This window comes from Lissotriton vulgaris, unplaced genomic scaffold (assembly GCF_964263255.1).
Source record: "Lissotriton vulgaris unplaced genomic scaffold, aLisVul1.2 SCAFFOLD_3657, whole genome shotgun sequence".
NCBI lineage: Eukaryota > Metazoa > Chordata > Amphibia > Caudata > Salamandridae > Lissotriton > Lissotriton vulgaris.
In genome coordinates this window covers 170,137-179,713 of record NW_028254133.1, presented here as the reverse complement: position 1 = coordinate 179,713, position 9,577 = coordinate 170,137, and the positions used below count along the sequence as shown (strand labels likewise).

Here is a 9,577-nt window from a genome sequence, read left to right as displayed (position 1 = left end):
GCTTTCTTCGCTCAGCTTCAGTACAAGCAAGCAAACCACTCTGAAAAAAAAAAGCCTACAGCACCTGGTATTCCCAGGCGGTCTCCCATCCAGGTACTAACCAGGCCCGACCCTGCTTAACTTCTGAGATCGGACGAGATCAGGTGCTTTCAGGGTGGTATGGCCGTAGGCTCTAGGAGCACTGGTTTTGGGCCTCTTAGCTTTCTTCGCTCAGCTTCAGTACAAGCAAGCAAACCACTCTGAAAAAAAAAAGCCTACAGCACCTGGTATTCCCAGGCGGTCTCCCATCCAGGTACTAACCAGGCCCGACCCTGCTTAACTTCTGAGATCGGACGAGATCAGGTGCTTTCAGGGTGGTATGGCCGTAGGCTCTAGGAGCACTGGTTTTGGGCCTCTTAGCTTTCTTCGCTCAGCTTCAGTACAAGCAAGCAAACCACTCTGAAAAAAAAAAGCCTACAGCACCTGGTATTCCCAGGCGGTCTCCCATCCAGGTACTAACCAGGCCCGACCCTGCTTAACTTCTGAGATCGGACGAGATCAGGTGCTTTCAGGGTGGTATGGCCGTAGGCTCTAGGAGCACTGGTTTTGGGCCTCTTAGCTTTCTTCGCTCAGCTTCAGTACAAGCAAGCAAACCACTCTGAAAAAAAAAAGCCTACAGCACCTGGTATTCCCAGGCGGTCTCCCATCCAGGTACTAACCAGGCCCGACCCTGCTTAACTTCTGAGATCGGACGAGATCAGGTGCTTTCAGGGTGGTATGGCCGTAGGCTCTAGGAGCACTGGTTTTGGGCCTCTTAGCTTTCTTCGCTCAGCTTCAGTACAAGCAAGCAAACCACTCTGAAAAAAAAAAGCCTACAGCACCTGGTATTCCCAGGCGGTCTCCCATCCAGGTACTAACCAGGCCCGACCCTGCTTAACTTCTGAGATCGGACGAGATCAGGTGCTTTCAGGGTGGTATGGCCGTAGGCTCTAGGAGCACTGGTTTTGGGCCTCTTAGCTTTCTTCGCTCAGCTTCAGTACAAGCAAGCAAACCACTCTGAAAAAAAAAAGCCTACAGCACCTGGTATTCCCAGGCGGTCTCCCATCCAGGTACTAACCAGGCCCGACCCTGCTTAACTTCTGAGATCGGACGAGATCAGGTGCTTTCAGGGTGGTATGGCCGTAGGCTCTAGGAGCACTGGTTTTGGGCCTCTTAGCTTTCTTCGCTCAGCTTCAGTACAAGCAAGCAAACCACTCTGAAAAAAAAAAGCCTACAGCACCTGGTATTCCCAGGCGGTCTCCCATCCAGGTACTAACCAGGCCCGACCCTGCTTAACTTCTGAGATCGGACGAGATCAGGTGCTTTCAGGGTGGTATGGCCGTAGGCTCTAGGAGCACTGGTTTTGGGCCTCTTAGCTTTCTTCGCTCAGCTTCAGTACAAGCAAGCAAACCACTCTGAAAAAAAAAAGCCTACAGCACCTGGTATTCCCAGGCGGTCTCCCATCCAGGTACTAACCAGGCCCGACCCTGCTTAACTTCTGAGATCGGACGAGATCAGGTGCTTTCAGGGTGGTATGGCCGTAGGCTCTAGGAGCACTGGTTTTGGGCCTCTTAGCTTTCTTCGCTCAGCTTCAGTACAAGCAAGCAAACCACTCTGAAAAAAAAAAGCCTACAGCACCTGGTATTCCCAGGCGGTCTCCCATCCAGGTACTAACCAGGCCCGACCCTGCTTAACTTCTGAGATCGGACGAGATCAGGTGCTTTCAGGGTGGTATGGCCGTAGGCTCTAGGAGCACTGGTTTTGGGCCTCTTAGCTTTCTTCGCTCAGCTTCAGTACAAGCAAGCAAACCACTCTGAAAAAAAAAAGCCTACAGCACCTGGTATTCCCAGGCGGTCTCCCATCCAGGTACTAACCAGGCCCGACCCTGCTTAACTTCTGAGATCGGACGAGATCAGGTGCTTTCAGGGTGGTATGGCCGTAGGCTCTAGGAGCACTGGTTTTGGGCCTCTTAGCTTTCTTCGCTCAGCTTCAGTACAAGCAAGCAAACCACTCTGAAAAAAAAAAGCCTACAGCACCTGGTATTCCCAGGCGGTCTCCCATCCAGGTACTAACCAGGCCCGACCCTGCTTAACTTCTGAGATCGGACGAGATCAGGTGCTTTCAGGGTGGTATGGCCGTAGGCTCTAGGAGCACTGGTTTTGGGCCTCTTAGCTTTCTTCGCTCAGCTTCAGTACAAGCAAGCAAACCACTCTGAAAAAAAAAAGCCTACAGCACCTGGTATTCCCAGGCGGTCTCCCATCCAGGTACTAACCAGGCCCGACCCTGCTTAACTTCTGAGATCGGACGAGATCAGGTGCTTTCAGGGTGGTATGGCCGTAGGCTCTAGGAGCACTGGTTTTGGGCCTCTTAGCTTTCTTCGCTCAGCTTCAGTACAAGCAAGCAAACCACTCTGAAAAAAAAAAGCCTACAGCACCTGGTATTCCCAGGCGGTCTCCCATCCAGGTACTAACCAGGCCCGACCCTGCTTAACTTCTGAGATCGGACGAGATCAGGTGCTTTCAGGGTGGTATGGCCGTAGGCTCTAGGAGCACTGGTTTTGGGCCTCTTAGCTTTCTTCGCTCAGCTTCAGTACAAGCAAGCAAACCACTCTGAAAAAAAAAAGCCTACAGCACCTGGTATTCCCAGGCGGTCTCCCATCCAGGTACTAACCAGGCCCGACCCTGCTTAACTTCTGAGATCGGACGAGATCAGGTGCTTTCAGGGTGGTATGGCCGTAGGCTCTAGGAGCACTGGTTTTGGGCCTCTTAGCTTTCTTCGCTCAGCTTCAGTACAAGCAAGCAAACCACTCTGAAAAAAAAAAGCCTACAGCACCTGGTATTCCCAGGCGGTCTCCCATCCAGGTACTAACCAGGCCCGACCCTGCTTAACTTCTGAGATCGGACGAGATCAGGTGCTTTCAGGGTGGTATGGCCGTAGGCTCTAGGAGCACTGGTTTTGGGCCTCTTAGCTTTCTTCGCTCAGCTTCAGTACAAGCAAGCAAACCACTCTGAAAAAAAAAAGCCTACAGCACCTGGTATTCCCAGGCGGTCTCCCATCCAGGTACTAACCAGGCCCGACCCTGCTTAACTTCTGAGATCGGACGAGATCAGGTGCTTTCAGGGTGGTATGGCCGTAGGCTCTAGGAGCACTGGTTTTGGGCCTCTTAGCTTTCTTCGCTCAGCTTCAGTACAAGCAAGCAAACCACTCTGAAAAAAAAAAGCCTACAGCACCTGGTATTCCCAGGCGGTCTCCCATCCAGGTACTAACCAGGCCCGACCCTGCTTAACTTCTGAGATCGGACGAGATCAGGTGCTTTCAGGGTGGTATGGCCGTAGGCTCTAGGAGCACTGGTTTTGGGCCTCTTAGCTTTCTTCGCTCAGCTTCAGTACAAGCAAGCAAACCACTCTGAAAAAAAAAAGCCTACAGCACCTGGTATTCCCAGGCGGTCTCCCATCCAGGTACTAACCAGGCCCGACCCTGCTTAACTTCTGAGATCGGACGAGATCAGGTGCTTTCAGGGTGGTATGGCCGTAGGCTCTAGGAGCACTGGTTTTGGGCCTCTTAGCTTTCTTCGCTCAGCTTCAGTACAAGCAAGCAAACCACTCTGAAAAAAAAAAGCCTACAGCACCTGGTATTCCCAGGCGGTCTCCCATCCAGGTACTAACCAGGCCCGACCCTGCTTAACTTCTGAGATCGGACGAGATCAGGTGCTTTCAGGGTGGTATGGCCGTAGGCTCTAGGAGCACTGGTTTTGGGCCTCTTAGCTTTCTTCGCTCAGCTTCAGTACAAGCAAGCAAACCACTCTGAAAAAAAAAAGCCTACAGCACCTGGTATTCCCAGGCGGTCTCCCATCCAGGTACTAACCAGGCCCGACCCTGCTTAACTTCTGAGATCGGACGAGATCAGGTGCTTTCAGGGTGGTATGGCCGTAGGCTCTAGGAGCACTGGTTTTGGGCCTCTTAGCTTTCTTCGCTCAGCTTCAGTACAAGCAAGCAAACCACTCTGAAAAAAAAAAGCCTACAGCACCTGGTATTCCCAGGCGGTCTCCCATCCAGGTACTAACCAGGCCCGACCCTGCTTAACTTCTGAGATCGGACGAGATCAGGTGCTTTCAGGGTGGTATGGCCGTAGGCTCTAGGAGCACTGGTTTTGGGCCTCTTAGCTTTCTTCGCTCAGCTTCAGTACAAGCAAGCAAACCACTCTGAAAAAAAAAAGCCTACAGCACCTGGTATTCCCAGGCGGTCTCCCATCCAGGTACTAACCAGGCCCGACCCTGCTTAACTTCTGAGATCGGACGAGATCAGGTGCTTTCAGGGTGGTATGGCCGTAGGCTCTAGGAGCACTGGTTTTGGGCCTCTTAGCTTTCTTCGCTCAGCTTCAGTACAAGCAAGCAAACCACTCTGAAAAAAAAAAGCCTACAGCACCTGGTATTCCCAGGCGGTCTCCCATCCAGGTACTAACCAGGCCCGACCCTGCTTAACTTCTGAGATCGGACGAGATCAGGTGCTTTCAGGGTGGTATGGCCGTAGGCTCTAGGAGCACTGGTTTTGGGCCTCTTAGCTTTCTTCGCTCAGCTTCAGTACAAGCAAGCAAACCACTCTGAAAAAAAAAAGCCTACAGCACCTGGTATTCCCAGGCGGTCTCCCATCCAGGTACTAACCAGGCCCGACCCTGCTTAACTTCTGAGATCGGACGAGATCAGGTGCTTTCAGGGTGGTATGGCCGTAGGCTCTAGGAGCACTGGTTTTGGGCCTCTTAGCTTTCTTCGCTCAGCTTCAGTACAAGCAAGCAAACCACTCTGAAAAAAAAAAGCCTACAGCACCTGGTATTCCCAGGCGGTCTCCCATCCAGGTACTAACCAGGCCCGACCCTGCTTAACTTCTGAGATCGGACGAGATCAGGTGCTTTCAGGGTGGTATGGCCGTAGGCTCTAGGAGCACTGGTTTTGGGCCTCTTAGCTTTCTTCGCTCAGCTTCAGTACAAGCAAGCAAACCACTCTGAAAAAAAAAAGCCTACAGCACCTGGTATTCCCAGGCGGTCTCCCATCCAGGTACTAACCAGGCCCGACCCTGCTTAACTTCTGAGATCGGACGAGATCAGGTGCTTTCAGGGTGGTATGGCCGTAGGCTCTAGGAGCACTGGTTTTGGGCCTCTTAGCTTTCTTCGCTCAGCTTCAGTACAAGCAAGCAAACCACTCTGAAAAAAAAAAGCCTACAGCACCTGGTATTCCCAGGCGGTCTCCCATCCAGGTACTAACCAGGCCCGACCCTGCTTAACTTCTGAGATCGGACGAGATCAGGTGCTTTCAGGGTGGTATGGCCGTAGGCTCTAGGAGCACTGGTTTTGGGCCTCTTAGCTTTCTTCGCTCAGCTTCAGTACAAGCAAGCAAACCACTCTGAAAAAAAAAAGCCTACAGCACCTGGTATTCCCAGGCGGTCTCCCATCCAGGTACTAACCAGGCCCGACCCTGCTTAACTTCTGAGATCGGACGAGATCAGGTGCTTTCAGGGTGGTATGGCCGTAGGCTCTAGGAGCACTGGTTTTGGGCCTCTTAGCTTTCTTCGCTCAGCTTCAGTACAAGCAAGCAAACCACTCTGAAAAAAAAAAGCCTACAGCACCTGGTATTCCCAGGCGGTCTCCCATCCAGGTACTAACCAGGCCCGACCCTGCTTAACTTCTGAGATCGGACGAGATCAGGTGCTTTCAGGGTGGTATGGCCGTAGGCTCTAGGAGCACTGGTTTTGGGCCTCTTAGCTTTCTTCGCTCAGCTTCAGTACAAGCAAGCAAACCACTCTGAAAAAAAAAAGCCTACAGCACCTGGTATTCCCAGGCGGTCTCCCATCCAGGTACTAACCAGGCCCGACCCTGCTTAACTTCTGAGATCGGACGAGATCAGGTGCTTTCAGGGTGGTATGGCCGTAGGCTCTAGGAGCACTGGTTTTGGGCCTCTTAGCTTTCTTCGCTCAGCTTCAGTACAAGCAAGCAAACCACTCTGAAAAAAAAAAGCCTACAGCACCTGGTATTCCCAGGCGGTCTCCCATCCAGGTACTAACCAGGCCCGACCCTGCTTAACTTCTGAGATCGGACGAGATCAGGTGCTTTCAGGGTGGTATGGCCGTAGGCTCTAGGAGCACTGGTTTTGGGCCTCTTAGCTTTCTTCGCTCAGCTTCAGTACAAGCAAGCAAACCACTCTGAAAAAAAAAAGCCTACAGCACCTGGTATTCCCAGGCGGTCTCCCATCCAGGTACTAACCAGGCCCGACCCTGCTTAACTTCTGAGATCGGACGAGATCAGGTGCTTTCAGGGTGGTATGGCCGTAGGCTCTAGGAGCACTGGTTTTGGGCCTCTTAGCTTTCTTCGCTCAGCTTCAGTACAAGCAAGCAAACCACTCTGAAAAAAAAAAGCCTACAGCACCTGGTATTCCCAGGCGGTCTCCCATCCAGGTACTAACCAGGCCCGACCCTGCTTAACTTCTGAGATCGGACGAGATCAGGTGCTTTCAGGGTGGTATGGCCGTAGGCTCTAGGAGCACTGGTTTTGGGCCTCTTAGCTTTCTTCGCTCAGCTTCAGTACAAGCAAGCAAACCACTCTGAAAAAAAAAAGCCTACAGCACCTGGTATTCCCAGGCGGTCTCCCATCCAGGTACTAACCAGGCCCGACCCTGCTTAACTTCTGAGATCGGACGAGATCAGGTGCTTTCAGGGTGGTATGGCCGTAGGCTCTAGGAGCACTGGTTTTGGGCCTCTTAGCTTTCTTCGCTCAGCTTCAGTACAAGCAAGCAAACCACTCTGAAAAAAAAAAGCCTACAGCACCTGGTATTCCCAGGCGGTCTCCCATCCAGGTACTAACCAGGCCCGACCCTGCTTAACTTCTGAGATCGGACGAGATCAGGTGCTTTCAGGGTGGTATGGCCGTAGGCTCTAGGAGCACTGGTTTTGGGCCTCTTAGCTTTCTTCGCTCAGCTTCAGTACAAGCAAGCAAACCACTCTGAAAAAAAAAAGCCTACAGCACCTGGTATTCCCAGGCGGTCTCCCATCCAGGTACTAACCAGGCCCGACCCTGCTTAACTTCTGAGATCGGACGAGATCAGGTGCTTTCAGGGTGGTATGGCCGTAGGCTCTAGGAGCACTGGTTTTGGGCCTCTTAGCTTTCTTCGCTCAGCTTCAGTACAAGCAAGCAAACCACTCTGAAAAAAAAAAGCCTACAGCACCTGGTATTCCCAGGCGGTCTCCCATCCAGGTACTAACCAGGCCCGACCCTGCTTAACTTCTGAGATCGGACGAGATCAGGTGCTTTCAGGGTGGTATGGCCGTAGGCTCTAGGAGCACTGGTTTTGGGCCTCTTAGCTTTCTTCGCTCAGCTTCAGTACAAGCAAGCAAACCACTCTGAAAAAAAAAAGCCTACAGCACCTGGTATTCCCAGGCGGTCTCCCATCCAGGTACTAACCAGGCCCGACCCTGCTTAACTTCTGAGATCGGACGAGATCAGGTGCTTTCAGGGTGGTATGGCCGTAGGCTCTAGGAGCACTGGTTTTGGGCCTCTTAGCTTTCTTCGCTCAGCTTCAGTACAAGCAAGCAAACCACTCTGAAAAAAAAAAGCCTACAGCACCTGGTATTCCCAGGCGGTCTCCCATCCAGGTACTAACCAGGCCCGACCCTGCTTAACTTCTGAGATCGGACGAGATCAGGTGCTTTCAGGGTGGTATGGCCGTAGGCTCTAGGAGCACTGGTTTTGGGCCTCTTAGCTTTCTTCGCTCAGCTTCAGTACAAGCAAGCAAACCACTCTGAAAAAAAAAAGCCTACAGCACCTGGTATTCCCAGGCGGTCTCCCATCCAGGTACTAACCAGGCCCGACCCTGCTTAACTTCTGAGATCGGACGAGATCAGGTGCTTTCAGGGTGGTATGGCCGTAGGCTCTAGGAGCACTGGTTTTGGGCCTCTTAGCTTTCTTCGCTCAGCTTCAGTACAAGCAAGCAAACCACTCTGAAAAAAAAAAGCCTACAGCACCTGGTATTCCCAGGCGGTCTCCCATCCAGGTACTAACCAGGCCCGACCCTGCTTAACTTCTGAGATCGGACGAGATCAGGTGCTTTCAGGGTGGTATGGCCGTAGGCTCTAGGAGCACTGGTTTTGGGCCTCTTAGCTTTCTTCGCTCAGCTTCAGTACAAGCAAGCAAACCACTCTGAAAAAAAAAAGCCTACAGCACCTGGTATTCCCAGGCGGTCTCCCATCCAGGTACTAACCAGGCCCGACCCTGCTTAACTTCTGAGATCGGACGAGATCAGGTGCTTTCAGGGTGGTATGGCCGTAGGCTCTAGGAGCACTGGTTTTGGGCCTCTTAGCTTTCTTCGCTCAGCTTCAGTACAAGCAAGCAAACCACTCTGAAAAAAAAAAGCCTACAGCACCTGGTATTCCCAGGCGGTCTCCCATCCAGGTACTAACCAGGCCCGACCCTGCTTAACTTCTGAGATCGGACGAGATCAGGTGCTTTCAGGGTGGTATGGCCGTAGGCTCTAGGAGCACTGGTTTTGGGCCTCTTAGCTTTCTTCGCTCAGCTTCAGTACAAGCAAGCAAACCACTCTGAAAAAAAAAAGCCTACAGCACCTGGTATTCCCAGGCGGTCTCCCATCCAGGTACTAACCAGGCCCGACCCTGCTTAACTTCTGAGATCGGACGAGATCAGGTGCTTTCAGGGTGGTATGGCCGTAGGCTCTAGGAGCACTGGTTTTGGGCCTCTTAGCTTTCTTCGCTCAGCTTCAGTACAAGCAAGCAAACCACTCTGAAAAAAAAAAGCCTACAGCACCTGGTATTCCCAGGCGGTCTCCCATCCAGGTACTAACCAGGCCCGACCCTGCTTAACTTCTGAGATCGGACGAGATCAGGTGCTTTCAGGGTGGTATGGCCGTAGGCTCTAGGAGCACTGGTTTTGGGCCTCTTAGCTTTCTTCGCTCAGCTTCAGTACAAGCAAGCAAACCACTCTGAAAAAAAAAAGCCTACAGCACCTGGTATTCCCAGGCGGTCTCCCATCCAGGTACTAACCAGGCCCGACCCTGCTTAACTTCTGAGATCGGACGAGATCAGGTGCTTTCAGGGTGGTATGGCCGTAGGCTCTAGGAGCACTGGTTTTGGGCCTCTTAGCTTTCTTCGCTCAGCTTCAGTACAAGCAAGCAAACCACTCTGAAAAAAAAAAGCCTACAGCACCTGGTATTCCCAGGCGGTCTCCCATCCAGGTACTAACCAGGCCCGACCCTGCTTAACTTCTGAGATCGGACGAGATCAGGTGCTTTCAGGGTGGTATGGCCGTAGGCTCTAGGAGCACTGGTTTTGGGCCTCTTAGCTTTCTTCGCTCAGCTTCAGTACAAGCAAGCAAACCACTCTGAAAAAAAAAAGCCTACAGCACCTGGTATTCCCAGGCGGTCTCCCATCCAGGTACTAACCAGGCCCGACCCTGCTTAACTTCTGAGATCGGACGAGATCAGGTGCTTTCAGGGTGGTATGGCCGTAGGCTCTAGGAGCACTGGTTTTGGGCCTCTTAGCTTTCTTCGCTCAGCTTCAGTACA

General features: G+C 52.3%; 48 non-coding genes across 48 annotated transcripts; all 48 read right to left on the bottom strand.

Moving 5' to 3' along the window:
- Positions 1–52: 52 nt before the first annotated feature.
- LOC147660524 (5S ribosomal RNA) lies at positions 53–171 on the bottom strand. Its single transcript, XR_015306415.1, has one exon. It is a non-coding gene; the product is annotated as a 5S ribosomal RNA (ribosomal RNA).
- An 80-nt stretch (positions 172–251) lies between these two features.
- Positions 252–370, bottom strand: LOC147660523 (5S ribosomal RNA). The gene has a single exon (XR_015306414.1). It is a non-coding gene; the product is annotated as a 5S ribosomal RNA (ribosomal RNA).
- Positions 371–450: 80 nt separating this feature from the next.
- On the bottom strand, positions 451–569 carry LOC147660522 (5S ribosomal RNA). Its single transcript, XR_015306412.1, has one exon. It is a non-coding gene; the product is annotated as a 5S ribosomal RNA (ribosomal RNA).
- Positions 570–649: 80 nt separating this feature from the next.
- Positions 650–768, bottom strand: LOC147660521 (5S ribosomal RNA). Its single transcript, XR_015306411.1, has one exon. It is a non-coding gene; the product is annotated as a 5S ribosomal RNA (ribosomal RNA).
- An 80-nt stretch (positions 769–848) lies between these two features.
- LOC147660520 (5S ribosomal RNA) lies at positions 849–967 on the bottom strand. The gene has a single exon (XR_015306410.1). It is a non-coding gene; the product is annotated as a 5S ribosomal RNA (ribosomal RNA).
- An 80-nt stretch (positions 968–1,047) lies between these two features.
- LOC147660519 (5S ribosomal RNA) lies at positions 1,048–1,166 on the bottom strand. The gene has a single exon (XR_015306409.1). It is a non-coding gene; the product is annotated as a 5S ribosomal RNA (ribosomal RNA).
- An 80-nt stretch (positions 1,167–1,246) lies between these two features.
- Positions 1,247–1,365, bottom strand: LOC147660518 (5S ribosomal RNA). Its single transcript, XR_015306408.1, has one exon. It is a non-coding gene; the product is annotated as a 5S ribosomal RNA (ribosomal RNA).
- An 80-nt stretch (positions 1,366–1,445) lies between these two features.
- Positions 1,446–1,564, bottom strand: LOC147660517 (5S ribosomal RNA). Its single transcript, XR_015306407.1, has one exon. It is a non-coding gene; the product is annotated as a 5S ribosomal RNA (ribosomal RNA).
- An 80-nt stretch (positions 1,565–1,644) lies between these two features.
- Positions 1,645–1,763, bottom strand: LOC147660516 (5S ribosomal RNA). Its single transcript, XR_015306406.1, has one exon. It is a non-coding gene; the product is annotated as a 5S ribosomal RNA (ribosomal RNA).
- An 80-nt stretch (positions 1,764–1,843) lies between these two features.
- LOC147660515 (5S ribosomal RNA) lies at positions 1,844–1,962 on the bottom strand. Its single transcript, XR_015306405.1, has one exon. It is a non-coding gene; the product is annotated as a 5S ribosomal RNA (ribosomal RNA).
- Positions 1,963–2,042: 80 nt separating this feature from the next.
- Positions 2,043–2,161, bottom strand: LOC147660514 (5S ribosomal RNA). Its single transcript, XR_015306404.1, has one exon. It is a non-coding gene; the product is annotated as a 5S ribosomal RNA (ribosomal RNA).
- Positions 2,162–2,241: 80 nt separating this feature from the next.
- Positions 2,242–2,360, bottom strand: LOC147660513 (5S ribosomal RNA). The gene has a single exon (XR_015306403.1). It is a non-coding gene; the product is annotated as a 5S ribosomal RNA (ribosomal RNA).
- Positions 2,361–2,440: 80 nt separating this feature from the next.
- On the bottom strand, positions 2,441–2,559 carry LOC147660512 (5S ribosomal RNA). Its single transcript, XR_015306401.1, has one exon. It is a non-coding gene; the product is annotated as a 5S ribosomal RNA (ribosomal RNA).
- An 80-nt stretch (positions 2,560–2,639) lies between these two features.
- LOC147660511 (5S ribosomal RNA) lies at positions 2,640–2,758 on the bottom strand. Its single transcript, XR_015306400.1, has one exon. It is a non-coding gene; the product is annotated as a 5S ribosomal RNA (ribosomal RNA).
- Positions 2,759–2,838: 80 nt separating this feature from the next.
- On the bottom strand, positions 2,839–2,957 carry LOC147660510 (5S ribosomal RNA). Its single transcript, XR_015306399.1, has one exon. It is a non-coding gene; the product is annotated as a 5S ribosomal RNA (ribosomal RNA).
- An 80-nt stretch (positions 2,958–3,037) lies between these two features.
- Positions 3,038–3,156, bottom strand: LOC147660509 (5S ribosomal RNA). Its single transcript, XR_015306398.1, has one exon. It is a non-coding gene; the product is annotated as a 5S ribosomal RNA (ribosomal RNA).
- An 80-nt stretch (positions 3,157–3,236) lies between these two features.
- Positions 3,237–3,355, bottom strand: LOC147660508 (5S ribosomal RNA). The gene has a single exon (XR_015306397.1). It is a non-coding gene; the product is annotated as a 5S ribosomal RNA (ribosomal RNA).
- An 80-nt stretch (positions 3,356–3,435) lies between these two features.
- On the bottom strand, positions 3,436–3,554 carry LOC147660507 (5S ribosomal RNA). Its single transcript, XR_015306396.1, has one exon. It is a non-coding gene; the product is annotated as a 5S ribosomal RNA (ribosomal RNA).
- An 80-nt stretch (positions 3,555–3,634) lies between these two features.
- On the bottom strand, positions 3,635–3,753 carry LOC147660506 (5S ribosomal RNA). Its single transcript, XR_015306395.1, has one exon. It is a non-coding gene; the product is annotated as a 5S ribosomal RNA (ribosomal RNA).
- Positions 3,754–3,833: 80 nt separating this feature from the next.
- LOC147660505 (5S ribosomal RNA) lies at positions 3,834–3,952 on the bottom strand. Its single transcript, XR_015306394.1, has one exon. It is a non-coding gene; the product is annotated as a 5S ribosomal RNA (ribosomal RNA).
- Positions 3,953–4,032: 80 nt separating this feature from the next.
- Positions 4,033–4,151, bottom strand: LOC147660504 (5S ribosomal RNA). Its single transcript, XR_015306393.1, has one exon. It is a non-coding gene; the product is annotated as a 5S ribosomal RNA (ribosomal RNA).
- An 80-nt stretch (positions 4,152–4,231) lies between these two features.
- On the bottom strand, positions 4,232–4,350 carry LOC147660503 (5S ribosomal RNA). The gene has a single exon (XR_015306392.1). It is a non-coding gene; the product is annotated as a 5S ribosomal RNA (ribosomal RNA).
- Positions 4,351–4,430: 80 nt separating this feature from the next.
- LOC147660502 (5S ribosomal RNA) lies at positions 4,431–4,549 on the bottom strand. The gene has a single exon (XR_015306390.1). It is a non-coding gene; the product is annotated as a 5S ribosomal RNA (ribosomal RNA).
- An 80-nt stretch (positions 4,550–4,629) lies between these two features.
- LOC147660501 (5S ribosomal RNA) lies at positions 4,630–4,748 on the bottom strand. Its single transcript, XR_015306389.1, has one exon. It is a non-coding gene; the product is annotated as a 5S ribosomal RNA (ribosomal RNA).
- Positions 4,749–4,828: 80 nt separating this feature from the next.
- On the bottom strand, positions 4,829–4,947 carry LOC147660500 (5S ribosomal RNA). The gene has a single exon (XR_015306388.1). It is a non-coding gene; the product is annotated as a 5S ribosomal RNA (ribosomal RNA).
- An 80-nt stretch (positions 4,948–5,027) lies between these two features.
- On the bottom strand, positions 5,028–5,146 carry LOC147660499 (5S ribosomal RNA). Its single transcript, XR_015306387.1, has one exon. It is a non-coding gene; the product is annotated as a 5S ribosomal RNA (ribosomal RNA).
- An 80-nt stretch (positions 5,147–5,226) lies between these two features.
- Positions 5,227–5,345, bottom strand: LOC147660498 (5S ribosomal RNA). The gene has a single exon (XR_015306386.1). It is a non-coding gene; the product is annotated as a 5S ribosomal RNA (ribosomal RNA).
- Positions 5,346–5,425: 80 nt separating this feature from the next.
- LOC147660497 (5S ribosomal RNA) lies at positions 5,426–5,544 on the bottom strand. The gene has a single exon (XR_015306384.1). It is a non-coding gene; the product is annotated as a 5S ribosomal RNA (ribosomal RNA).
- Positions 5,545–5,624: 80 nt separating this feature from the next.
- Positions 5,625–5,743, bottom strand: LOC147660496 (5S ribosomal RNA). Its single transcript, XR_015306383.1, has one exon. It is a non-coding gene; the product is annotated as a 5S ribosomal RNA (ribosomal RNA).
- An 80-nt stretch (positions 5,744–5,823) lies between these two features.
- On the bottom strand, positions 5,824–5,942 carry LOC147660495 (5S ribosomal RNA). The gene has a single exon (XR_015306382.1). It is a non-coding gene; the product is annotated as a 5S ribosomal RNA (ribosomal RNA).
- An 80-nt stretch (positions 5,943–6,022) lies between these two features.
- LOC147660494 (5S ribosomal RNA) lies at positions 6,023–6,141 on the bottom strand. Its single transcript, XR_015306381.1, has one exon. It is a non-coding gene; the product is annotated as a 5S ribosomal RNA (ribosomal RNA).
- Positions 6,142–6,221: 80 nt separating this feature from the next.
- LOC147660493 (5S ribosomal RNA) lies at positions 6,222–6,340 on the bottom strand. Its single transcript, XR_015306380.1, has one exon. It is a non-coding gene; the product is annotated as a 5S ribosomal RNA (ribosomal RNA).
- Positions 6,341–6,420: 80 nt separating this feature from the next.
- On the bottom strand, positions 6,421–6,539 carry LOC147660492 (5S ribosomal RNA). Its single transcript, XR_015306378.1, has one exon. It is a non-coding gene; the product is annotated as a 5S ribosomal RNA (ribosomal RNA).
- Positions 6,540–6,619: 80 nt separating this feature from the next.
- LOC147660491 (5S ribosomal RNA) lies at positions 6,620–6,738 on the bottom strand. The gene has a single exon (XR_015306377.1). It is a non-coding gene; the product is annotated as a 5S ribosomal RNA (ribosomal RNA).
- Positions 6,739–6,818: 80 nt separating this feature from the next.
- Positions 6,819–6,937, bottom strand: LOC147660490 (5S ribosomal RNA). The gene has a single exon (XR_015306376.1). It is a non-coding gene; the product is annotated as a 5S ribosomal RNA (ribosomal RNA).
- Positions 6,938–7,017: 80 nt separating this feature from the next.
- On the bottom strand, positions 7,018–7,136 carry LOC147660489 (5S ribosomal RNA). Its single transcript, XR_015306375.1, has one exon. It is a non-coding gene; the product is annotated as a 5S ribosomal RNA (ribosomal RNA).
- An 80-nt stretch (positions 7,137–7,216) lies between these two features.
- On the bottom strand, positions 7,217–7,335 carry LOC147660488 (5S ribosomal RNA). Its single transcript, XR_015306374.1, has one exon. It is a non-coding gene; the product is annotated as a 5S ribosomal RNA (ribosomal RNA).
- An 80-nt stretch (positions 7,336–7,415) lies between these two features.
- Positions 7,416–7,534, bottom strand: LOC147660487 (5S ribosomal RNA). Its single transcript, XR_015306373.1, has one exon. It is a non-coding gene; the product is annotated as a 5S ribosomal RNA (ribosomal RNA).
- An 80-nt stretch (positions 7,535–7,614) lies between these two features.
- LOC147660486 (5S ribosomal RNA) lies at positions 7,615–7,733 on the bottom strand. Its single transcript, XR_015306372.1, has one exon. It is a non-coding gene; the product is annotated as a 5S ribosomal RNA (ribosomal RNA).
- An 80-nt stretch (positions 7,734–7,813) lies between these two features.
- LOC147660485 (5S ribosomal RNA) lies at positions 7,814–7,932 on the bottom strand. The gene has a single exon (XR_015306371.1). It is a non-coding gene; the product is annotated as a 5S ribosomal RNA (ribosomal RNA).
- An 80-nt stretch (positions 7,933–8,012) lies between these two features.
- Positions 8,013–8,131, bottom strand: LOC147660484 (5S ribosomal RNA). Its single transcript, XR_015306370.1, has one exon. It is a non-coding gene; the product is annotated as a 5S ribosomal RNA (ribosomal RNA).
- An 80-nt stretch (positions 8,132–8,211) lies between these two features.
- LOC147660483 (5S ribosomal RNA) lies at positions 8,212–8,330 on the bottom strand. The gene has a single exon (XR_015306369.1). It is a non-coding gene; the product is annotated as a 5S ribosomal RNA (ribosomal RNA).
- An 80-nt stretch (positions 8,331–8,410) lies between these two features.
- On the bottom strand, positions 8,411–8,529 carry LOC147660482 (5S ribosomal RNA). Its single transcript, XR_015306367.1, has one exon. It is a non-coding gene; the product is annotated as a 5S ribosomal RNA (ribosomal RNA).
- Positions 8,530–8,609: 80 nt separating this feature from the next.
- On the bottom strand, positions 8,610–8,728 carry LOC147660481 (5S ribosomal RNA). Its single transcript, XR_015306366.1, has one exon. It is a non-coding gene; the product is annotated as a 5S ribosomal RNA (ribosomal RNA).
- Positions 8,729–8,808: 80 nt separating this feature from the next.
- On the bottom strand, positions 8,809–8,927 carry LOC147660480 (5S ribosomal RNA). The gene has a single exon (XR_015306365.1). It is a non-coding gene; the product is annotated as a 5S ribosomal RNA (ribosomal RNA).
- An 80-nt stretch (positions 8,928–9,007) lies between these two features.
- LOC147660479 (5S ribosomal RNA) lies at positions 9,008–9,126 on the bottom strand. The gene has a single exon (XR_015306364.1). It is a non-coding gene; the product is annotated as a 5S ribosomal RNA (ribosomal RNA).
- An 80-nt stretch (positions 9,127–9,206) lies between these two features.
- Positions 9,207–9,325, bottom strand: LOC147660478 (5S ribosomal RNA). The gene has a single exon (XR_015306363.1). It is a non-coding gene; the product is annotated as a 5S ribosomal RNA (ribosomal RNA).
- Positions 9,326–9,405: 80 nt separating this feature from the next.
- On the bottom strand, positions 9,406–9,524 carry LOC147660477 (5S ribosomal RNA). The gene has a single exon (XR_015306362.1). It is a non-coding gene; the product is annotated as a 5S ribosomal RNA (ribosomal RNA).
- Positions 9,525–9,577: the final 53 nt, after the last annotated feature.